The sequence below is a fragment of the Triturus cristatus genome, chromosome 9 (assembly GCF_964204655.1).
Source record: "Triturus cristatus chromosome 9, aTriCri1.1, whole genome shotgun sequence".
NCBI classification, from domain to species: Eukaryota; Metazoa; Chordata; class Amphibia; order Caudata; family Salamandridae; genus Triturus; species Triturus cristatus.
The window spans coordinates 755,023,211-755,047,584 of record NC_140592.1 but is presented as its reverse complement, the minus strand read 5'-3'; the positions used below and the strand labels follow the sequence as shown (position 1 = coordinate 755,047,584).

The following is a 24,374-nucleotide window of genomic DNA, read 5'->3' as shown; positions in this document are numbered from 1 at the left end:
CCTTGCATTACTCTGCCATGGGAAGGAGTTCCATGGGCGTTGAGTAGGTATTCCCATGCAACTCCCATGGATTTTAAGGAATACCCACATTTACAAGAACTTGTAAACCAGGGGATGTGTCAAAATCTTACAAATCTATCAAAGTTACAATGGATATCCAGGAACCGCTGTGATAGCGGTTCTTGGAAATGCTACAGCTGTCCGCAGGGTGGCAGACATCTCTAAATACGGTGGATGGAGTACCCTGGCCATGGTGGGAGTAAAGGTCTCCATTATGATGATGGTAATTACTCCATCCCACAAAAACGAAATCAGCTCCTACTGGCAACTCCTATGTACAGGATCTGTGAGTAGTGTTCAGGGAAGGCTGTGAACAGTGATACGATTAGGAGTGAGATATTTTCAAAGACAGTAGGAGATTTACCAGTAAACCGATACCTATAAACTGTCAGTAGTAGATTATTGTCATTACAATATCAATACATAGCTTCCATTTATTTTAACGCACCTACTCAGTCTTCTCATTCATCCAGCCTCTGGCTGAGAATGGTTGGCGAAGGAAAACGTTTACATTTATTCTTAAAACTTTCTGAAACTTTGAAATATGGGCTTGTAAGTTTTCCCAATTTTACTGTATGCAGAGACAGCAGTCAGTATGCCATTTGTAATGGTTATTTCATTGTCATTTCTATAAAATTGCAGGGGGGGATTTTGGAGAAAGCTGTTGATTCCGTAAGAAACACGGTAAGTGTGTAAAATGTCAATACCATTTCATTAATTGTATAATAATACAAACGCTGAGTGGTCATGTGGCCATTAGTATGAACTCATTTCAAAGAGTCATGATCATATCTAAATATACATAATATTAAATAGTGGTCTGCAATCTCTGTTTGATAACCTGTTTATATTTCCTTATTATAGACAAGCTTTTATTCTTCATGGTGGCAACCATGCTATACCTTTCATATGAAAGAGCAAGTCACCAATGAATTAAGTGCTTTGTGGGAATGGTGATGGTGTTATCATGTATTATAAGGAATAAAATACCCTCTGCTATGCATTACAAGGTTATCGTTAGTAAATCCCCGCTAGGGTAAATTAACTCCTCACTGATTTTTAATATTCTTAAGATATATGACATAGGACATGTTATCCCATATAACATTCCACCCGAATCGAACAATGAGGTGCCGATCACGATCCGGTAAAAAATTTCCCCGTGCGACTCGTATCCGGTCTTTTTACCGTACGAATCGTACAAGTGCCGTACGAACTGGCAATCACGATTCGCATGGTAAAAAGTCCATACGAACCGCATTGGGAATCATTCCCCACACGTCCTCGGGTCGGAAAATGTGTCCGACACGTCCTCGTACGATTTACCGTACAAATGTGAAAGGTGAAGTCCGACCGAGGAATCACGATCCATCCCGTGCGTCCGAGGTTACAACCGGATGGAAAAAACACCGTCCGCACCGAACTCCCATAGCAACCATGGAGACGTGCCCGCATATGCGCCGACCCCCCCCCAGCCCCCGTACGTACGCGCCGACCCCCCCCAGCCCCCGTAGGTACGCGCCGAACCCCCCTGTATGTACACCCGTGTACGTGTCGAACCCCCGTGTACGTTCGAGTCGAACCCCCCGTGTACGTTCGAGTCGAACCCCCCGTGTACGTTCGAGTCGAACCCCCTGTGTACGTTCGAGTCGTACCCCCACCCGTGTACAATCGAGTCGAACCCCCCGTGTACGTTCGAGTCGAACCCCCCGTGTACGTTCGAGTCGAACCCCCCGTGTACGTTCGAGTCGAACCCCCCGTGTACATTCGAGTCGTACCCCCACCCGTGTATGTACGGTGCTGGGGGTACGCGCTGGGGGCACGTACCGTACATACACGGGTGGGGGTACGACTCGAACGTACACGGGTGGGGGTACGACTCGAACGTACACGGGGGTTCGACTCGAACGTACACGGGGGGGTTCGACTCGAACGTACACGGGGGGTTCGACTCGAACGTACACGGGGGGGTTCGACTCGAACGTACACGGGGGGGTTCGACTCGAACGTACACGGGGGGGGTACGACTCGAACGTACACGGGGGGTTCGACTCGAACGTACACGGGGGGTTCGACTCAAACGTACACGGGGGGTTCGACTCGAACGTACACGGGGGGTTCGACACGTACACGGGTGTACATACAGGGGGGTTCGGCACGTACCTACGGGGGCTGGGGGGGGTCGGCGCGTACGTACGGGGGCTGGGGGGGGTCGGCGCGTATGCGGGCACGTCTCCATGGTTGCTATGGGAGTTCGGTGCGGACGGTGTTTTTTCCATCTGGTTGTAACCTCGGACGCACGGGATGGATCGTGATTCCTCGGTCGGACTTCACCTTTCACATTTGTACGGTAAATCGTACGAGGACGTGTCGGACACATTTTCCGACCCGAGGACGTGTGGGGAATGATTCCCAATGCGGTTCGTATGGACTTTTTACCATATATCTTAAGAATATTAAAAATCAGTTTATAGTTCCTTATTATAGACAAGCTTTTATTCTTTATGGTGGCAACCATGCTATACCTTTCATATGAAAGAGCAAGTCACCAATGAATTAAGTGCTTTGTGGGAATGGTGATGGTGTTATCATGTATTATAAGGAATAAAATACCCTCTGCTATGCATTACAAGGTTATCGTTAGTAAATCCCCGCTAGGGTAAATTAACTCCTCACTGATTTTTAATATTCTTAAGATATATGACATAGGACATGTTATCCCACATAACATTCCACCCGAATCGAACAATGAGGTGCCGATCACGATCCGGTAAAAAATTTCCCCGTGCGACTCGTATCCGGTCTTTTTACCGTACGAATCGTACAAGTGCCGTACGAACTGGCAATCACGATTCGCATGGTAAAAAGTCCATACGAACCGCATTGGGAATCATTCCCCACACGTCCTCGGGTCGGAAAATGTGTCCGACACGTCCTCGTGCGATTTACCGTACAAATGTGAAAGGTGAAGTCCGACCGAGGAATCACGATCCATCCCGTGCGTCCGAGGTTACAACCGGATGGAAAAAACACCGTCCGCACCGAGCTCCCATAGCAACCATGGAGACGTGCCCGCATACGCGCCGACCCCCCCCAGCCCCCGTACGTACGCGCCGACCCCCCCCCAGCCCCCGTAGGTACGCGCCGAACCCCCCTGTATGTACACCCGTGTACGTGTCGAACCCCCCGTGTACGTTCGAGTCGAACCCCCCCGTGTACGTTCGAGTCGAACCCCCCGTGTACGTTCGAGTCGAACCCCCCATGTACGTTCGAGTCTAACCCCCCCGTGTACGTTCGAGTCGAACCCCCCGTGTACATTCGAGTCGTACCCCCACCCGTGTATGTACGGTGCTGGGGGTACGCGCTGGGGGTACGCACCGTACATACACGGGTGGGGGTACGACTCGAACGTACACGGGTGGGGGTACGACTCGAACGTACATGGGGGGTTCGACTCGAACGTACACGGGGGGGTTCGACACGTACACGGGTGTACATACACGGGGGGTTCGGCGCGTATGTACGGGGGCTGGGGGGGGTCGGCGCGTACGTACGGGGGCTGGGGGGGGTACGGTGCGTACCGGGCCACCTACTCTGGTCGATTCGCGCCGTACTTCGCTTTTCCGGCACTTTTTGGGTGCCGTGAAAATATTGCCGTCCGGACTGCTGTCGGTTCGAATCGTAATTCCTGGGTTGTGAAACGCTGCCTGAAAGCGTCCCGACGTCACGTCGCAGCATTCCCGGATCACATTCGTATGTATATTTTCGTCGGTCGGTGTTTTTTACGATTCGTACGGAAATGGTGTTTCCGTGCGAATCGTAATTCCATGTTTGTAAAGTTTTACGACCGGGTACGAGTCGGACGGGGAAAACGCTCCGACCGACGGTTCGTACCCGGTTTTTACCGGATCGTAATCGGCACCATAATGTGATAATGCAGTTGATGATGTGACATTTCCCGAAGGTCACTGTGTTTTTATCCTAAGATCACACATAGCTCCATCAACCAGCATCAATAGTCTATGTTTACACAAAACCAATGACAAAGCAGATTCATGAATAAGAAAATAAGTTACTGCATTGTACCCTATAGGTACATACATGTTTAAAGATAATGAAAGATTGATGAGAGTGTCCCTTGATTATCAAGATTACATTCTTCCATTCAGGCTGTAATAAATAGGAGCTTTGCTGAAATGTCTCACCAGTGTCAGGAGCCCTACATGTTCCTCGTATTTCCACAAAAGCAGTGTTAAGTTTGTTGTAGTTTGTTGATCCAAGAAGAAATACCTAAATCCGGGCCGGGATTTACTAGACATCACAGAACCCAACATAGCAAGGGAACATGCTTTTCTGCATTCCATGAATTGTAGGGGCCTATTTATGAGGCCTTTTGCATTGCTCTTTCACCATGCAACATGGTGCAAGAGCAACGTAAACCATAAGGCATATTTTTGAAGCCATGGAAAGCCTCCTTGCGTGGGTCTGAGTGTCTCTGAAATACCGGGAGTAACACAATGCAGGTCAAATAGCTGCCTTGCATTACTCTGCCATGGGAAGGAGATCCATGGGCTTTGAGTAGGTATTCCCATGCAACTCCCATGGATTTTAAGGCATACCCAGATTTACAAGAACTTGTAAACCAGGGGATGTGTCAAAATCTGACAAATCTATCAAAATTACAATGGCTATCCAGGAACCGCTGTGTTAGTGGTTCTTGGAAATGCTAGAGTTGTCCCAGGGTGGCAGACATCTCTAAATACGGTGGCTGGAGTACCCTCGCCATGGTGGGAGTAAAGCTCTCCATTATGATGATGGTAATTACTCCATCCCACAATAACGAAATCAGCTCCTAGTGGCAGCTCCTAGGTAAAGGATCTGTGAGTAGTGTTCAGGGAAGGCTGTGAACAGTGATAAGATTAGGAGTGAGATATATACAAAGACAGTAGGAGATTTACTAGTAAACTGATACCTATAAACTGTCAGTAGTTGATAATTGTCATTACAATATCAATACATAGCTTCCATTTATTTTAACGCACCTACCCAGACTTCTCAACCGTCCAGCCTCTGGCTGAGAATGGTTGGCGAAGGAAAACATTTTCATTTATTCTTACAACTTTCTGAAACTTTGAAATATGGGCTTGTAAGGTTTACCAATTTTACTGCATGCAGAGACTGCCTCAGTATGCCATTCTTAACGGTTATTTAATTTTCATTTCTATAAAATTGCAGGTGGGGATTTTGGAGGCAACTGTTGATTCCCTAAGAAACACGGTAAGTATGTTAAATGTCAACACCATTTCATTAATCTATTTTTATACAAACGCTGAGTGCTCATGTGTCCATCTGTTTGAACTCATTTCAAAGAGTCATGATCATATCTAAATATAAATAATATATTACATAGGAGTCTGCAATCCCTGTTTGATAACCTGTTTATATTTCCTTATTATAGACAAGCTTTAATTCTTCATGATGGCAACCATGCTATCCCTTTCATATGAAAGAGCAAGTCACCAAGGAATTAAGTGCTTTGTGGGGATGGTGATGGTGTGATCATGTATTATAAGGAATAAAATACCCTTTGCTATGCATTACAAGGTTATCGTAAGTCCCCGCTAGGGTAAATGAACTCCTCACTGATTTTGAATATCCCTAAAATATATGACATAGGACATGTTATCCCACTTATCATTCCACCGAAATCGAACAATGAATGTGATAATGTAGTTGTAGATGTGACATTTCACGAAGGTCACTGTGTTTTGATCCTAAGATCACACAGAGCTCCATCAACCAACATCAATAGTCTATGTTTACACAAAACCAATGACAAAGCAAATTGATCAATAAGAAAATAAGTTAATGCATTGTACCCTATACGTACACACATGTTTAAAGATAATTTAAGATTGATGAGAATGTCCCTTGATTATCAAGATTACATTCTTCCATTCAGGCTGTAATAAATAGGAGCTTTGCTGAAATGTCTCACCATTGTGAGGAGCCCTAAATGTTCCTCGTATTTCCACAAAAGCAGTGTTAAGTTTGTTTTAGTTTGTTGATCCAAGAAAAAAGACCTCAATCCTGGCCGGGATTTACTAGACATTCACAGAACCCAACACAGCAAGGGGACATGCTGTTCTGCATTCCATGAATTGTAGGGGCCTATTTATGAGGCCTTTTGCATTGCTCTTTCACCATGTAACATGGTGCAAGAGCAACGTAAACCATAAGGCATATTTTTGAAGCCATGGAAAGCCTCCTTGCATGGCTCTGAGTGGCTCTGAAATACCGGGAGTAATATAACGCAGGTCAAATAGCTGCCTTGCATTACTCTGCCATGGGAAGGAGTTCCATGGGCATTGAGTAGGTATTCCCATGCAACTCCCATGGATTTTAAGGCATACCCAGATTTACAAGAACTTGTAAACCAGGGGATGTGTCAAAATCTGACAAATCTATCAAAGTTACAATGGCTATCCAGGAACCGCTGTGATAGCGGTTCTTGGAAATGCTACAGTTGTCCGCAGGGTGGCAGACATCTCTAAATACGGTGGATGGAGAACCCTCGCCATGGTGGGAGTAAAGCTCTCCATTATGATGATGGTTATTTCTCCATCCCACAAAAACGAAATCAGCTCCTACTGGCAACTCCTATGTACAGGATCTGTGAGTAGTGTTCAGGGAAGGCTGTGAACAGTGATACGATTAGGAGTGAGATATTTTCAAAGACAGTAGGAGATTTACCAGTAAACCGATACCTATAAACTGGCAGTAGTAGATTATTGTCATTACAATATCAATACATAGCTTCCATTTATTTTAACGCACCTACTCAGTCTTCTCAATCGTCCAGCCTCTGGCTGAGAATGGTTGGCGAAGTAAAACGTTTACATTTATTCTTACAACTTTCTGAAACTTTGAAATATGGGCTTGTAAGTTTTCCCAATTTTACTGTATGCAGAGACAGCAGTCAGTATGCCATTTGTAATGGTTATTTCATTGTCATTTCTATAAAATTGCAGGGGGGGATTTTGGAGAAAACTGTTGATTCCCTAAGAAACACGGTAATTGTGTAAAATGTCAATACCATTTCATTAATTGTATAATAATACAAACGCTGAGTGGTCATGTGGCCATCAGTATGAACTCATTTCAAAGAGTCATGACCATATCTAAATATACATAATATATTAAATAGGAGTCTGCAATCCCTGTGTGATAACCTGCTTATATTTCCTTATTATAGACAAGCTTTTATTCTTCATGATGGCAACCATGCTATACCTTTCATATGAAAGAGCAAGTCACCAATGACTTAAGTGCTTTGTGGGAATGGTGATGGTGTTATCATGTATTATAAGGAATAAAATACCCTCTGCTATGCATTACAAGGTTATCGTTAGTAAATCCCCACTAGGGTAAATTAACTCCCCACTGATTTTTAATATTCTTAAGATATATGACATAGGACATGTTATCCCACATATCATTCCACCCGAATCGAACAATGAATGTGATAATGCAGTTGATGATGTGACATTTCCCGAAGGTCACTGTGTTTTTATCCTAAGATCACACATAGCTCCATCAACCAGCATCAATAGTCTATGTTTACACAAAACCAATGACAAAGCAGATTCATGAATAAGAAAATAAGTTACTGCATTGTACCCTATAGGCACATACATGTTTAAAGATAATGAAAGATTGATGAGAATGTCCCTTGATTATCAAGATTACATTCTTCCATTCAGGCTGTAATAAATCGGAGCTTTGCTGAAATGTCTCACCAGTGTCAGGAGCCCTACATGTTCCTCGTATTTCCACAAAAGCAGTGTTAAGTTTGTTGTAGTTTGTTGATCCAAGAAGAAATACCTAAATCCGGGCCGGGATTTACTAGACATTCACAGAACCCAACATAGCAAGGGAACATGCTTATCTGCATTCCATGAATTGTAGGGGCCTATTAATGAGGCCTTTTGCATTGCTCTTTCACCATGCAACATGGTGCAAGAGCAACGTAAACCATAAGGCATATTTTTTAAGCCATGGAAAGCCTCCTTGCGTGAGTCTGAGTGGCTCTGAAATACCGGGAGTAACAAAACGCAGGTCAAACAGCTGCCTTGCATTACTCTGCCATGGGAAGGAGTTCCATGGGCGTTGAGTAGGTATTCCCATGCAACTCCCATGGATTTTAAGGCATACCCAGATTTACAAGAACTTGTAAACCAGGGGATGTGTCAAAATCTGACAAATCTATCAAAGTTACAATGGATATCCAGGAACCGCTGTGATAGCGGTTCTTGGAAATGCTAGAGTTGTCCGCAGGGTGGCAGACATCTCTACATACGGTGGATGGAGTACCATCGCCATGGTGGGAGTAAAGTTCTCCATTATGATGATGGTAATTACTCGATCCCACAATAACGAAATCAGCTCCTAGTGGCAGCTCCTAGGTAAAGGATCTGTGAGTAGTGTTCAGGGAAGGCTGTGAACAGTGATAAGAATTGGAGTGAGATATATACAAAGACAGTAGGAGATTTACTAGTAAACTGATACCTATAAACTGTCAGTAGTAGATTATTGTCATTACAATATCAATACATAGCTTCCATTGATTTTAACGCACCTACCCAGACTTCTCAACCGTCCAGCCTCTGGCTGAGAATGGTTGGCGAAGGAAAACGTTTACATCTATTCTTACAACTTTCTGAAACTTTGAAATATGGGCTTGTAAGGTTTACCAATTTTACTGCATGCAGAGACTGCCTCAGTATGCCATTTGTAACGGTTATTTCATTATCATTGCTATAAAATTGCAGGTGGGGATTTTGGAGACAACTGTTGATTATCTAAGAAACACGGTAAGTGTGTAAAATGTCAATACCATTTCATTAATTGTATAATAATACAAAGACTGAGTGGTCATGTGGCCATCAGTATGAACTCATTTCAAAGAGTCATGATCATATCTAAATATAAATAATATAATAAGTCGGAGTCCGCAATCCCTGTTTGAAAACCTGTTTATATTTCCTTATTACCAACAAGCTTTTATTCTTCATGATGGCAACCATGCTATCTCTTACATATGAAAGAGCAAGTCACCAAGGAATTAAGTGCTTTGTGGGAATGGTGATGATGTGAGCGATCATGTATTATAAGGAATAAAATACCCTCTGCTATGCATTACAAGGTTATTGTAAGTCAATCCTCGCTGGGGTAAATTAACTTCTCACTGATTTTTAATATCCCTAAGATATATGACATCGCTTAATGTCCAATGTATAAAGTGATCTTTTGGCCGGTGATGCCAGATTAGCAAAAAATGACTGCAGTATGACAGGTTCATTGAGATGAAATTGAGTAGGAAACTTAGGCATGAATTTCGGGTTTGTTGTGAGAAGTACGAACTCTTCAGTGAAAAGCAGAAAAGGCTCTTGTGATGTAAAATTCTATATTTCACTAACTCTATTTGTGGAGGTGAGAGCGAGTAATAGAGCAACCTTCCTCGTGAGGAATTTTGACTCAGCTTTGTGAATGGGTTTGAAAGGCTGTCTCATGAGTTGCGAGAGTACTACATTGAGGAGCCATTCTGGGGAAGGAGCTTACACCCTTTGGAAAGCCCTGAACGATCCTTTCGTAAACTGTTTTATCACTCCAGTAGAACAGAGAGAGATTTTGCTGATCGTCTGTACTGTCAATTAGCCGCATGGTGAACTTTAACCAATGCATGCACGAGACCTGATTTAGCCAGGGAGAGGAGATAAGGCAGGATCTGATCAGGAGATGGGTCTAACGGGTGTAAATTACTCTGATGTCACCATAAACAGAATCTTTTCAACGTGTATGTTTTATTGGTGTCTTCTGCTCGTGCTTTGGATAATATATCTCTATATTCCTGAGTGATGTTTAAGTCTCGAAACTCCTGGAACTCAGGAACCATGCATGTAAGTGGAGAGAGGCTGGCTTCAGATGTAAGATCTGGCCCTGGTTCAGTCTCAACAGTGTTCATGTTGTTGGTAGGGGAATGGGACTGGAGTCTGACAGGAGGAGGAGCTTCGTAAACCAGTGCTGTCTGGCCATTTTGGAACAATCAAGACTAGCCGACAGTGCTCCATTTCAATTTGCTGAGAACCTTTGGGATTAGTAGGAATGGGGAAAGAGCGTAAGCATAAATCCTGGACCACTGCATCGAAAGGGCATTTCACCCATGAGTCTTTATTGGTCAAACCTGCACAACAGTAAGGGGAAAGATGTGCAATGTAAATACCAAAATGCAGAGTAATAATTGACACTGACTTCTCCCCCAAAAAATGTAAATTGAAATTTCAATGATGTAGATCCTTGCAAGTTGTCAGCAAGTGGGTGAAAAAGTTTCAACACTGTTCCTAGAGATTGGCTCATGTGGTACTGACATAAAGGCATTGGGTAACCTTTCGCAAACTGGAAGTTGCACATGGCTGACTGCATCCACCATGTGAGCTTGTGAGGGATGATGCTGGCCTCAGGAGGGACAGGCTGCAGTTACATGGGCCACACCAGGCTTTCCCAAGGACCCTTTCAGAATGCACCATTTCATTTAACGTTGTCACCACTGCCTCCGAAAGAGATAGTGGTTGCAATGCCTGCACCCGGCAAAAATAAACATATGGAAGAGAGTATGCTGTCCCTTGTAGGCCTTCACCCTGCATTTGCAACCATATGAGAGGAGTCACAGAAGAAACTTTACCTCTTGAATGTTAATGAGACTTGAGCTATGCAAATAAGTGTTTGTGTTGGGCTGGTTTAGTACATAGAGCACAAAAGTGAGTTCTGTGAGAGGCAGATGCTCTGATGCTGTGTAAGTGCAGTGCTAACCTGCAACCAGGCAATTAACACATGTGGTGACCAATTTCTGGTATCAGTTATTGTATCTAACCACATATGTATTTTGCAATTGTCTAATGCAAAATATTAATTTCTCCTAATTCTATTAAAGACAATACCGGAGCTGAGGGATCATGAACAAAAAATGGTGGCTCTCAGACAAGAGGTATGCACTCCAGGATGTTTTGTGGTGTGTATTGACATGTTCCAACCTCAGTTTGATTGCTACAGACTAGAGTTCTTGGCTTCTCAACATTCACAAAATTCTTGCTTTCCCAAGAGTCCACATCTTACTTCATAGTTTGCTTGTGCTTCTTCACACAAGAGCAAGAAATGTTGAAAACAAAACTATCTAAGGTATCTCAGTATGTTTAATCCAGGTAACATTACCTTTTTCTTTCACTTCTAGCATGTTAAAAACTAGTAAACTTCAGTCTATTTATAATCAAATGCATTCTCAAAATGTAAAAGTTCTTCCTCTCAGTAAGCCACTGAATGTCTATCACCCACTACTAGCTGACAGGATGTTATTTCCTTTTCTTTCTTATACTCTGAACTAAGGGGCTCATTAGGATGGAGGAAGAACTGCCACCACCAGCCATGCAGTGGCAGTCCTTCCGTACGCCAAACGTGAATTCCCCCCGCCAAATTAGGATGGCAGGGGGAATCTCACTGTGACGTTGGTGGTCGCAAAGACTGTCCGCCACGGAACCGCCACAGTCAATCCTCCGGATTGCCTGGCGGAGCGGTCTCCACCGGAAAAATGGCAGCAGTGCCTAGCAGGCACCATCCGCCAAATTATGATGAAGGTGGCGGGGATTGGGTCTGGGGGCCCGTTGCGGGTCCCCCATGTGTTGGGGGAGGCGAGGGTGCACTTGGTGTGGTGCCTGCCACGTAGTGCTGTGAAATGCACAAGATGGCATTTTTGCATCGCGGCGGGTGCTGCTGTCAGCAATGCTAAGATGCAGGATCCGCCCGCCACGGTGGCGGTCGCATCCTGATCTCCCGCTTGCATGGCGAATGGTCCCGGTTTACACCAGGATAACGGACGGACTCCAGTCCGTCCGCTATCCTAATGAGCTCCTTAGTCTCTCTCATTTGCTCTTTAACTTCCCTGATCTGTCCCCCAAAAAGTATTATTTGAGCTACGCAATCAAAATTGTTATTACTATGCAACAAACAATATTTTGAGCTGTGGTATAAAAATAATTATAAAGTGAATTTCTGTTGTGTTTTGCTTCTCTCAAGATCTAGTAACAGGTAAAGCAAATTACAGTACAACAACTCCACTTTGCCCTTTCTGGACCAGTTATGGAGTCAGTACCTATTTTTGCCATCCTTCTATACGCCAGTCGGAACAGAGAAGTATGCTAGGATAGGTGTAGTTATACAAAGGGTGTTAAGGGGACACATAATAGTGCTGCCATGCATCCTTAGTACTATCAGGCATTTTTCTCAGGTGGCAAAAGTTATCTAGGAATTTGTAGCCATGTGGAATGTGCCGAACAGGGGTCACATTATGAAAAGGGCACATAGCCCCTGTTTGCTTTGCAGCACACCTTCAAGGAGGAGTTTCCAGGTCAGAACAGGGACAGTGCATCCTATTACAGGTATTGTACTGCCCCCAGGACACCAGTGAACTCACACCTTCCCTGGTAGTGGCACAATAGTGAAAGGCAGAATTTCACAGTGCAGGAGGCAACTTGCCCTGTCTTTCAAAGGGAGACAGTGAGTGACTGCACCTGCATTCATGGGCATGTCTAGGGTTTGAATGGGACTCTAACTCTCATGCAGAGTTTGACCTCAGGGGCAAAGTGATTGTGCACCATGTCTTTGAGGGACACAATCATTGACGTCACCTGATGGTGTATTTGACACTGCGCCCAGGTCCATAATATGGCACGGCCGCAGAGGCAAAGTGCTTTCCTTATTTGCATGCAGTCCCACCCCCATGCAAATTAGGTAATGTTTCTTTAAAATAGCGCAGGCACTATATGTGCACCAGTACATTCAGTATTACGGAAAGGACCGCACAAGCATCTGTGGCCCCCTTCTGTAGTGCCAAAGTGCCCCAGGGTGCAGAAAGTGGGGGGCATACACTTATTGTGCATCTGGCGCACTTTAGGTACTGTGCCCCCAGTCTGAAATGTCAAGCCAATGGTTAAAGTGATACTAGGGGCCTAATTTAAAGTATGGCGGTCGGCCTGCCACCCATAAGGCCGGAGGAAGAGGTTACATCTGTCACCCTATTGGACTACTGCCCACCATAGTGTGAGATCACCGCTGGGCTGTGGTGATCTCTGTGCCTTCACAAGAGCCCCCGCCACAGTGGCTCCTGTGAAGGCATAGAAAGTTTGCTGAGCGCTTGCCATGTTTCAGTTGGCTATTTGCCAAACTTTTTGTTCTTCAAAAACAAACTCCCAAAGCAGACTTTTTTTTAAAAAACACAATACTAATGACCCTGTCTGATTTCTCACAGAGGTTGGGCATTATTAGTATTTTTTTGTTTAGGACCTCCCTGGCAGTTCCAAACAGAAAACAACATCAGAACATCCACTCTAAAGAGGGCTGGCGGTCTGATGTTATTACACTGATGAACCCTACATCATCAGGGGGTGGTGTATGCTTTGTAATGGCGGAACCAGCAGGGCCCCCACTGCCGTACACCTGGCGGTTCGTTTGACTCAAAAAAGAGCCAATGGATCATAGGTTTGAAAGTCAGGTAACTCCACCATGTTTACGAGAGAGTGCCCTGTCTACCAAGCTCTTAATAAAGCCTATATCATTAAGCTAGTCACTCTTTTTCAGCTGTTATTTCATCATACATATGCTGTGTCTGTGTTTGTTTTCTCCATCCTTGTTGTACCACCAGTGTCTTTCAATATTTCCCCTGGCTTTAACTGCTAAAATTTGAAATACTTGAAGAAAGTTGGGTTGAAAATAACATTGAATGTATATTGTATGTGGTCAGACAAAGGCTCAAGAGGCAAACTGGAGGAACAGTCTTTTAGCATTAAAATGTGATTGTAAGTGTGAGCCTTCTGTGCATTTAACCTCGGGCTAAATACAATATTGAGTGTAAACGGTGTTATGCCCCTGATATCAGATGTTGACTAATGGGAAATTATTACACTCCTGATGTTTTTCCCCCACATAAATTCCACTAGGTAAAATGTGGGGCTGTGTGTAAGGGGAACGAGTTTGGAAACAATGGGGCTGTAAAGATTTTGTAAGATATTCCTGATTTCAGCTACTGAAACTTGGATTCTGATGGATACATCTGCCAGTGGATTCCTCACCTTGTGAATATCCCCTGCGCCAGCATTCCACGGAACTTTTCTTCCCCAGCATTCCACGTCGACGTGGGCGACGTCATAATACACCGGCTCCGCTCGCGACTCCGATCGACGTCACCGGAACCATAAGAAGCCCACGTCGGCGTGATGACGTCAGTTCCCTTTTTTCCGCGCCTTTGACGCGCAACGGTTTTTCTCCAGTGCTACTTTGTAGTTTGGTCGTGTATCTCTGTTTATTCGGCTATGTCTTCGACTAGGAAGTCGGGCTTTAAGCCCTGTAGGGAGTGTGGAGGCCTGATGTCGATAACGGATCCTCACCAGAATTGTTTATGGTGCCTCTCCTCGGAACATGATATGGAGGAGTGCGGATGCTGTAAAAGCATGAACCCGAAGGCACTCAAAGAAAGGAAGACCAAGCTCTTCATGAAGAAGATTGGTGAGGAAAAAAGAGGGAGGAAGAAGGAGAGATCGAAGAGAGAGTCATGGACTTCGAGGTCGTCGAGGTCGAAGAAACACCATAAAAATGTAAACATTCTAGACGTCGATCCTCGAAGTCCAAGAAATCGAAGTCGAGGTCGAGGTCGGCTTCGTCTCATCGACGTTGGAGCAAAGGTTTGTCTCCTTCACCTTCAAGGTCACCGGTAGGTTCTCCTTCGAGGAAGCAGACTCCGAATCAGTCTCCGATGAGGTCTTCGGCTCCGTCTAAGACGTCGACTCCGGTTCGGGTGGAGTCGGATGCTTCTATGCATGAGGAGCAGGAAGAGTCTGTTCCAGTACCTGAAGATTCTGAGGCTCCAGTGAAGGATATTGCGGAGCCGGTGCCGGAGGCCCCACAAGAGGTTCCTTTGCCTCAGTTCCCGGCCCCAGGTACGGATTCGGCTAATTTCTTAAATGCTATGTATGGCATTTTTAATAGGGCGGCCTACCCATCCGGAGCACCAGCTGGTCCCGTGGGTCCGATGGCCTTTACAATGGGGGTGCCACAGCCGTATGCTCAGGCCCCCTTTATGCCCTTTATGCCGATGGCGCCTTCTTGGCAGTTTCTGGCGCCGTCTGGGGATCCGATTCGACCTCGGAAGGTTCGACAGGCTTCGGAGCCTCCTTCGACGCCGAGACTGGCTCCATCGACGCCGAAGCCGACTCCATCGACGTCGAGGCTGACTCCATCTGCGCCGTGTCTGGCGCCGTCGACGCCGGTTCCTCTGGTTCCTCCGACGCCGCGTACGACGTCGCCGACGTCGGTTCCCCGAATCCGGTCGAGGAGGGAAGCCCAGAGGGTGTTGGAGGAAAGAAGATATCGAGAGGTGGAAGAAGGTGAGGTTGATTCTTCTTCGGACGAATTCGAGGGCATTGAGGAAGACAGTAGGCTGGATACGACCCCAGAGTGGGAACATACATCTGCCAGGTCTTCTCCACCTCATGAGTTGGCTCCCTATCACGTGGTGATAAAGAAAGCAGCGGAGCTTCAGGATTTACAGCTGCCTTCTGTGGAGTACAAATCCAACCTGCTCACAGAAGTGTTACATTCTCCGACTTCGACATCGGAGCCCTTGTTGCCTTTCAATGAGGCCATATTGGAGCCGGTATTAGAGGTATGGAAGAAGCCCCTTTCTTCTCCTGCAGTGTGTAGACAGGTGGCAAGAAGGTACAAGGTTGCACCAGGGGATCCTGACTTTTTATCCACTCATCCGTCCCCGGACAGTTTGGTGGTGCAGGCTTCATGCTCCAAGCATGCTTCCGGTGCCTTTCCTCAGTCTCCAGCTGACAGGGAGTCTAAAAAGGCTGATCAGGCAGCCAAAAAGACCTTTTCGACAGGAAGCATGGCGTTAAAATCGACTAATGCTACATGCCTGCTGGGGCGTTACGTGCACGCTCTAATGGATTCCATTAAGTCCTTGGCTCCTAAGTTGCCTGAAGGGGATAAGTCATCCTTCATGGAGGTTGTAGCGGACACTCAGGCGGCTGCGAGGCAAGTTATCCAGTCAGGGTTGGATACTGCGGACTCCGTGGCAAGGATCATGGGGTCTTCTGTTGCTGTAAGAAGGCAGGCTTGGCTCCGTAACTCTGGTTTCTCAGCGGATGTTCAAGCTACGCTGGTCGATCTTCCATTTGATGGTCAGAAGCTGTTTGGGGAGAAAGCGGACTCTGCCCTTCAGCGTTTTAAGGACAGCCGATTGACTGCAAAATCCTTGGGCCTGCAAGTACTGGCAAAGGGTTCGACCTTTCGAAAATTTAGGGGCTTTGGGCGATCGTCTTTTCGCTCTTACCGGCAGCCCCAGCAGCAGCAGCAGCAGCAGAATCCCCTCTATAAGTCCTATAGAGGGAGGCAAAGGGGTCGGAGAGGTTCTGGACGCAAACCCTCTTCTTCCTCCTCCTCTGCTCCCAATGAGGCCTCAGGGAAGCAGCCCTAGATCCCCCATCCTGGATCATGTAAGGCCTGTGGGGGGTCGGGTGTCCTACTTTCTACGGGGTTGGAAATCGGTTACAACAGACCTTTGGGTTTTGAACCTCGTGGAGACTGGGTACGCCCTTCCCTTTCGGGAGTTTCCTCCCCCTTACCCTCTTTGCCAAGGTTATTGCTCGGAAGACCATCTGCTTCTCCTGCAGAAAGAAGTTCTAGCCTTGCTTCAAAAGGGTGCGATAGAGGTGGTTCCAGAGCAGGAAAGGGGTCAGGGATGCTACTCCCGTTATTTCCTGATTCCCAAAAAGGACGGCAGATTGCGTCCTATACTGGACCTCAGAATCTTGAACTTTTACCTGAGACAGGAGAAATTCAAGATGCTGACCCTTGCGCAGGTTCTTCAAGCGTTGCAGCAAGGAGACTGGATGGTGTCGCTCGACTTGCAGGACGCATACTTCCATGTCCCAATCCTGAAGTCGCACAGGAAGTATCTCCGTTTTACGGTTGGGTCGCAACATTACCAGTTTGCGGTCCTCCCGTTTGGTCTTACTACCGCACCTCGAGTCTTCACAAAGGTGATGGCAGTGGTGGCTGCTCATCTCAGGAGGTCGGGGATTCCGGTTTTTCCCTACCTGGACGACTGGCTTCTGAAGGCAGAGTCCCCAGAGATGGTGCAGCGTCATCTGCAGGTGACAACTCAGCTGTTGTTCGACTTGGGTTTTTCAATCAATGTGCCCAAATCTCACCTGGTGCCCTCTCAACGCAACCTGTTTATAGGGGCAGTACTGGACACTACTGTGTGTCGAGCATTCCCTCCTCCTCAAAGGATTCTCGACATTCAGGAGATGGTCCCTTTATTCCACAGTGGAGCGGTTGTTCCAGTTCTGAAGGTCCTTCGTCTGCTCGGTCTGTTCGCTTCCTGCATTCTGTTGGTCAACCATGCACGCTGGCACATGAGGGCGCTCCAGTGGTGCCTCCGCAAGCAGTGGTATCAGCACAATGGGGATCTCAGGGAGTCAGTCAAGATCTCCAGAGAAGCTGCAGCGGATCTGTCTTGGTGGAGTGTAGAGGGCAATCTGTCGCAGGGAAAGCCCTTCCATCTATCTCCATCAGTGGCCACAGTGATAACGGATGCATCCACCTTAGGGTGGGGTGCGCATCTGGGGGACCTGGAGATCAAGGGTCTGTGGTCTCCAGAGGAAAGGTTGCTTCACATCAACCTTCTGGAATTGCGGGCGATTCGTTTGGCGCTCAAGGCCTTCCTCCCTTCCCTTCGCGGTCAGTCGATTCAAGTCCTGACAGACAACACGACCGCGATGTGGTATGTCAACAAGCAGGGAGGTGTGGGGTCTCTTTGTCTATGCAGAGAGGCCTTACGTCTATGGTCCTGGGTTCAGGACCATCAGATTTGTCTGATGGCAAATCATCTGGCCGGGGTGCTGAACGTGCGTGCGGACAGTCTCAGTCGGCAGTTCTCCGCCGACCACGAGTGGAGGCTCCATCCGGAGGTAGTTCGTCACGTCTTTCGGACGTGGGGAACTCCTCGGGTGGATCTGTTTGCCACTTTCGAGAACACGCACTGCCCGTCATTCTGCAGTCTCCAGTATCCGATGCAGGGGGCGTTGGGGGACACGTTTCAGTTCAGTTGGGGCTCACGACTCCTTTACGCGTTTCCTCCCATACCCTTGATTCCTCGGGTTCTGAGGAAGATTCGCCAAGACCGGGCCCAAGTCATATTGGTCGCCCCGGATTGGCCAAGAAGGGTGTGGTATACAGATTTTCTCCACCTCTCCTCGTGCCCTCCGCTCCGTCTCCCTCTGAGGGCAGACCTCCTCTCGCAGTCTGAGGGGCAGGTTCTACACCCCCACCTCCAGAGCTTACACCTTCATGCCTGGAGATTGAACGGGGCAACCTGAGTTCCTTCTCTCTCCCACCTGATGTGGTGGATGTTATTTTATCGGCCAGGCGACACTCCACCAAGTCCGTTTACTCCTACAGGTGGTCTAAATTTGTAAAATGGTGTGGAGAGAGGTCCGTTGACCCTTTAAAAGCCCATCTTTCTGATGTTCTCCAGTTTGCTCTTTCCTTGGCTCAGCAGGGCTGTGCTGTGGCCACGGTTAAGGGCTATCTTTCGGCCTTATCGGCTTTTCTGTGCTTTCCAGATCAACCATCACTTTTCAAGTCCCCGGTTGTTCTGAGGTTCATCAAGGGCCTTACAAACATGTTTCCTCCCACTCCATTTGTAATGCCTCAGTGGGACCTTAATCTTGTTTTAACCTTTCTAATGGGGTCCCCTTTTGAGCCTCTTCATACTTGTCCTTTGAGGCTGTTATCATTTAAGGTGGTTTTTCTTGTGGCCATAACCTCGGCAAGGAGGGTGAGTGAGCTTCAGGCTCTTAGTTCCAATCCTCCTTTCCTTACCTTGCATGCTGAAAGGATGGTTCTCAGGACCAGGGCTGCTTTCCTGCCAAAGGTAGTCACTCCGTTTCATTTGGGGCAGTCCATTACTCTCCCTGTTTTCTACCCTCCTCCTCACCCTTCCAAAGAGGAGGAAAGACTCCATCGTTTGGACCCGAAGAGGGCTGTTAGTTTTTATCTGGATAGAACCAAAGACTTTCGCCTTGATGACCAGCTCTTTATTGGCTACATTGGTCGTTCTAAGGGGAAGGCGGTGCACAAGCGCACGCTGTCAAGATGGATAATTCTGACCATCAAGATCTGCTACGCCCTGGCTGGTAAGACTCCTCCTGATGGTATTAGAGCGCATTCAACTAGAGCTAAAGCCTCTACATCTGCTTTGGCCCGGGGTGTTCCTGTGGCAGATATTTGTAAAGCCGCGACTTGGGCCTCCCTCCATACTTTCGCAAAGCATTATTGCTTGGACTCTGAGATGAGGAGGGAGGGCCACTTCGCGCGCTCTGTGTTACAGGACTTTCTGGTATAGGAAGGTGGACACCCTCCTCCGGGAGTGGGGACTGCTGTGGGAATCTATTCACAAGGTGAGGAATCCACTGGCAGATGTATCCATCAGAAGAACAAGTTACTTACCTTCGGTAACGCTTTTTCTGGTGGATACAGTATCTGCCTGTGGATTCCTCACTGACCCACCCACCTCCCCGTTGTCCACCTTTGTATACCATGAAAGAGGTCTTGTTGGAATGTTTTGATACTTTCTTGTACATTTGTAGGAAATGCTTGTTTGTTTAGCATTCCTTTGCTTTGTATGCTATGTATATGTATTGGTATTCTGTATACGGTGTATACTTGGAGTTGTCGTTGGTTCACCTGTTCGCCTCGAAGGCACGGAAAAAATGGGTGGAACTGACGTCATCACGCCGACGTGGGCTTCTTATGGCTCCGGTGACGTCGTACGGAGTCGCGTGCGGAGCCGATGCATTGTGACGTCGCCCACGTCGACGTGGAATGCTGGGGAAGAAAAGTTCCGTGGAATGCTGGCGCAGGGGATATTCACAAGGTGAGGAATCCACAGGCAGATACTGTATCCACCAGAAAAAGCGTTACCGAAGGTAAGTAACTTGTTCATCAGGCGGGCACATCATATGAGGGGAAAACTGCAACATGTGGTACTAGTATTCCCTTGGGCAGTATCACCACAAAGAATATCTGAGAAACTTAGAATGAGAGCCAAAATGCCTAAACTTATATATTTCTATCTTCCATGGCTGTTTGTGACTTTCATTCCTTTCCTTGTTGATTTATCATTTATTAACGAAGCGATTTGTGCTCACTCCTCTAGCTTCTTTCCTAAGTTGATTTAAAACAGCCCTGATATCAGACTAAATAACCCTAGTAATGGCGAACTCTACTACCAGCAGCTTTCAGTAACAGTGGAAGTGAGCAGTGTATTGGGCTTGGGCAAGGGGAAATAGATGATACCTTGTGCATCTGACAAAATCTGATTTTGTGCTGTAGAGTCACTGCACATTCTACTTTTAACCCACACAGAATGCAGATCTTCAATCAACGAACGACCTACTGCGGAAACAGGTGAGTGCCCTTACTAAGGGCGTTTTGAAAAAGAGGCATTTCTAGGATCCCTATATGTTTCTTTTTCTACCCCCTGAAAACAGCGCTGGACTGGGAACGCAGAGCAGCCCTGGCAATTTTGTTGGAAAAGCCCCCCTGGGGAGAGGGGTGGGGGAGTTTCAAGTGTGAAGCACTGCTGCTTTTGTTACTGGGGATCGATATTGCAGGACCACTGAAAAACCAGCACCAGTAACAAATTCGGCCCCCATGGCTACAATATTGGTCCCCACCCTTTCAGCCGCCCAGGGAAACGCCCAATGCCCGCTATGGTCAGTCCGGACCTGCAGTTTACTTGTGAAAAAGGGCCAATTTCACCTTACTGAAGGTACTTATTGTTGAGTGGCTTAATGGAAAAATCAATATGTTTTATGGATATGAAGACCAGGTAACATTCCACTCACATAATCCAGTTCTCAAGTGGTTGAGCTAGAGCCGTGTAATAGAGAGGCACACTTGAGCGTTTCTCTATCTAGAGAAAGGCCCAAACGTACCCATCTAGCACAAAATGTGTCTGGTAGATGGGTGGAGGTGAAAGAATATAATGATGGACGATTATAACCCCTCTTCAATATTAAGGGCCTGATTTATTTGTTGGTGGGAAGGTACTCTATCGCAGCTGCAATGGAATACCCTTTCCACCAACCTGAAGGTCCTCCCACCTCAGTTCGAGTCGAGGGGCCCTTCAGTGTATATAGATGACGGAGACTACTCCATCTCCGCTACTTATATAATCCTCAAACGAACTGAACTAGTAGAACTCATCCGAGGGTTGGCCATGTGTCTGCCTACCGTATTTAGATTGGGCAGACACATCACCAGCAGATGCGTCCTGTGCAGGTAAGAGTGGTGGGGCCGGGTGAGGGGGAGTCTGACAGACAACCACGAGGGAAAATTAAATAAATATTTAGTTTTCCCTCGTTGTCGAAATCACCCCCCACCCAGCCCCACAGCCCCACTGCTTTTACCTGCACGGAATGCGGCTGATCACCAGTTTTCACTGTTTGTCACCGCCATGAAAACTTTAAATGACCCCCATGCCATGAGCGAATGTTCCCATGGTGAGGGTGTCATTGTTCCTTTTATTCTCAAAAAGAAAAAATGACTTTGGGATTTTCTATTCAAAAATGAAAAAAGTTGTAAGTGTGGTGTGCAGCACCATCTTGTTGATGGAGCCATCTATCAAAGTTACGATGCATTTCCAGGAACCGCTGTGATGACGGTTCCTGGAAATGCTAGAGATGTCAACAGGCTAGCAGACATCTCTAAATACGGTAGGTGGAGTACCCTCGCCATGGTTAGAGTAAAGCACTCTACAATGACGACGGTAATTACTTTATCCGCCAATAACTAAATCAGCTCCTAAAACTAGAATTAAGTGGCAGCTCCTAGGAACAGGATCTGTGATTAGTGTTCAGGGAAAGCTGTGAACAGTGATAAGATTAGGACTGAGATGTATTCAAAGACAGTAGGAGGTTTACTAATAATGCGATACCTATAAATCGTCAGTAGATTATTGTCATTGCATTATCAATACATCTATTTATTTTAAGCCACCCACGCAGAGTTCTCAGTAGTCGAGCCTCTGGCTTGGAATGGTTGGAGAAGGAAACATTTTCCATATATTCTTACAACTTTCTGAAACTTTGAAATATGGGATTGTAAGGTTTCCCAATTTTACTGCATGCAGAGACAGCCTCAGTATGCCATATTAGAAGTTATTTGATTATCATTTGTATACAATTGCAGGTGGGGGTTTTGGAGAAAACAGTTGATCGCCTAAGAAACAGGGTGAGTGCATTGGATGCCAGTACCATTTCATTAAGTGTATAATTATACAAACACTGAGTGGTCAGGTGGCCATCAGTATGAACTCATTTCAAAGTGTAATGATCATATCTAAAAATAAAGAGTATAATAAATCGGAATCTGCAATCCCTGTATGAAAACCTGTTTATATTTCCTTATTACAGACAAGTTGTGATGTCTCTGGTCACCTAATGACATAGTGGCTCAACTGTAATGTTGTCACAGTAGAGTTGTGATGTAATGCCTGCTGCCAGAGCCAGTAGCCAAGTTTAAATTTTGGCCATGCAGCATAATTGCAGCTGCAGTTTAAACAACAAAACCTAAAACTGGCATTTTGTTCTTCTGATCTGTTTTTGTCAAAAACAAACAGTGGTCAGCCGAAAAGAGCTGTTGGAGGCAACATGTTTATGTCTTCCACGCTATGAGACATTACAACACTTACAGAATCCCTATATATGTTTCTCGTAGTCTGAGCTACCGCATGTTTACTCTGGCTTACATTCATCTGATTCTAATGTGTTCTTTGGTGTGTTTAATTTAACATTTCAGATTCTGCTTTTATTCTTCATGTTTGCAACCATGGTATCCCTTTAATATGAAAGAGCAAGTCACCAAGGAATTAAGTGCTTTGTGAGAGTGGTGATGGTATGATCATGTTTTATAAGGAATAAAATGCCCTGTGCTATACGTTACAAGTCACCTCCAAGTTGACCTCATAAAGCAAATAGGCATTTGTTTGCAATCCTCACTTGGGTATCTTAACTCCTCAGTGATTTTCAATATCCCTAAAAGATATATGGCATGGGGCGCGTTATCCCAGATATCATTCCACCCAAGTCTAACAATGAATGTGATAATGCAGTTGTTAATGTAACATTTCTTGAAGGTCACTGTGTTATGTTCCACAGATCACAAAGAGCCACATCAGCCAGCATGAATAGTCCATGATTACACAAAACCAAGGACAAAGCAAATTTAGGAATAATACTGGATTCTTTACAGTTATGCCCATGCATAAACCTAATGAATGTCTGCCGGCTCACCTTGGTAAGCTACCTCTATTCACTTATCTCCCAGTGCAGAACCTCACTTTCTGCTGCTCCCACAGATCTGGGTCGGCTGCCATCATTCCAAATGCTACAAAGCAATACCCACTGTAAAGTCCTCTCTGTGCTTATGCCCCATAGTGATAATGATATTGATGTGGGGTTATTGCTCACCAGATTCACTGAAGTACCTAGAAAGGTATAAGGGTGTTCTATTATGCCAGTACCCATAAAGTGCGCTGAATTATCAACAGTATGGCAATGTTGTGTCAAGGTGTTACTGCCCCATTTAGATTCTCCGGAAAAGTCAAGAAATTACAATTATCTCTTTGGTGCCAGTATCAGTCGAGCAACTGAAACACCACTGAGATTATCAAGATGAACATGATTCAGCGAAATACCTGGAGAATGAATCATGTATCCCCTCTATGTCAGTAGCCATCAGATTGACCCACACATTGACAAAATGATTTGGATGGCCCTCTGAATACATTGAAATACCCAGGAAACTATAAGAAATAATACAATTTTTGGTCAGTACTTATCCGTCCTATCAGTTTCATTGAGGCACTTAGACACTGTATGATCAATACACTCAACTAGGACATAAGAGTTGATTGGTAATGGAAGATTGTCTGATTTCTGAAATTTATTTAACTCTGAAGGGAAATCTGAGAATATTTAATTTTCTGATGGATACATCTGCCAGTGGATTCCTCACCTTGTGAATATCCCCTGCGCCAGCAACATTCGGAAACTTTTGTAGCAGTCCACGCCGATGAGGTCGAAGACGACGTCACAGAGGCACGGCCCCGCTCGCGACTCCGCTGACGTCACCGG

At 46.0% G+C, this 24,374-nt stretch overlaps 1 long non-coding RNA gene across 1 annotated transcript; it reads left to right on the top strand.

Annotated features, from left to right (window-relative positions):
* The first annotated feature begins 20,603 nt into the window (after positions 1 to 20,603).
* On the top strand, positions 20,604 to 23,432 carry LOC146798772 (uncharacterized). Its single transcript, XR_014969202.1, has 3 exons — positions 20,604 to 20,643; positions 22,429 to 22,470; positions 23,397 to 23,432. It is a non-coding gene; the product is annotated as an uncharacterized LOC146798772 (long non-coding RNA).
* The last annotated feature ends 942 nt before the right edge of the window (positions 23,433 to 24,374 follow it).